Raw genomic sequence first — 973 nt, 5'->3', positions numbered from 1 at the left:
GAAGCCATGAAGCCATTGGATATAATCGTCATATAAACCCTCGCGACGGTAAGAGAGGGATCGAAGCCATGAAGATGCTTCTGATCCATTTTGCAATGACGTAGTGATTTGATTTCCCTCCCCCCCCCCCTCCCTCGCAGCCATTGTGAATATGTTATAATAAATCTAAATCTAACCGTTGGTATGACTATATTTTTAATCTATGGTATTTTTCTCTCCATCATCAGCACCCAGTTATGCCATATATGTTTGATGAAAGGCACGATTTGATTGTGGTAGGTTCTAACAACAATCCTTTCTATACCAAAGAAAAAATATGTTTACCTTAGCTAATTTTCATGTGCATGTTTGGTGTTTATCAATCAATTTGTTCCTTTTTCTCTAGCAGAAAATGGGCCAAGGAGAAAGGAAAAGAAAGTTTTTTTGATGTTGCATGGGCTTATAGTTACTTTGGTGTCTTAGTCGCAGCCATGCATGTGGGGGTCTATCAAACATGCTTATAGTTGCTTTTGTATACTTACTTCTCTCTCTCAACCGGAAAGGAATGAGTATATAATAACATCTACATAATTACATCAAATATACAAAATGCGATGGCTGCTCTAATCCACTACATAGCTAGAAGTTTAGTCCTTTATAACCGAAATAAAACTACCCAGCAGTAACAGATAGTGAACTCACAATATGCTACACAGTAATACAACATATGCTCACCAACACTCAGAATATAGATATGAGCAAGTTCAAATTCTGTCACTTACACTACCACAAGAACTAAAATCAATTGATAAATGTATCAAACCCAATCAAAATAGCAACCACCTCAAAATCAGATAAGAAACAGGTCAGCATCCCCAAAAATAGAGAGCCACCGGATCGAGAGAAAATAACTAATCAAACTCACAGGGGAATCACACACATACATCGACACAAACCTTAGATTGGGATGGGAACAAATAACACAAAATCCATC

The sequence above is a fragment of the Triticum dicoccoides genome, chromosome 3B (genome assembly GCF_002162155.2).
Source record: "Triticum dicoccoides isolate Atlit2015 ecotype Zavitan chromosome 3B, WEW_v2.0, whole genome shotgun sequence".
Lineage (NCBI taxonomy): Eukaryota > Viridiplantae > Streptophyta > Magnoliopsida > Poales > Poaceae > Triticum > Triticum dicoccoides.
The sequence above is the reverse complement of the archived record's forward strand: the minus strand, read 5'-3'. Positions refer to the sequence as shown.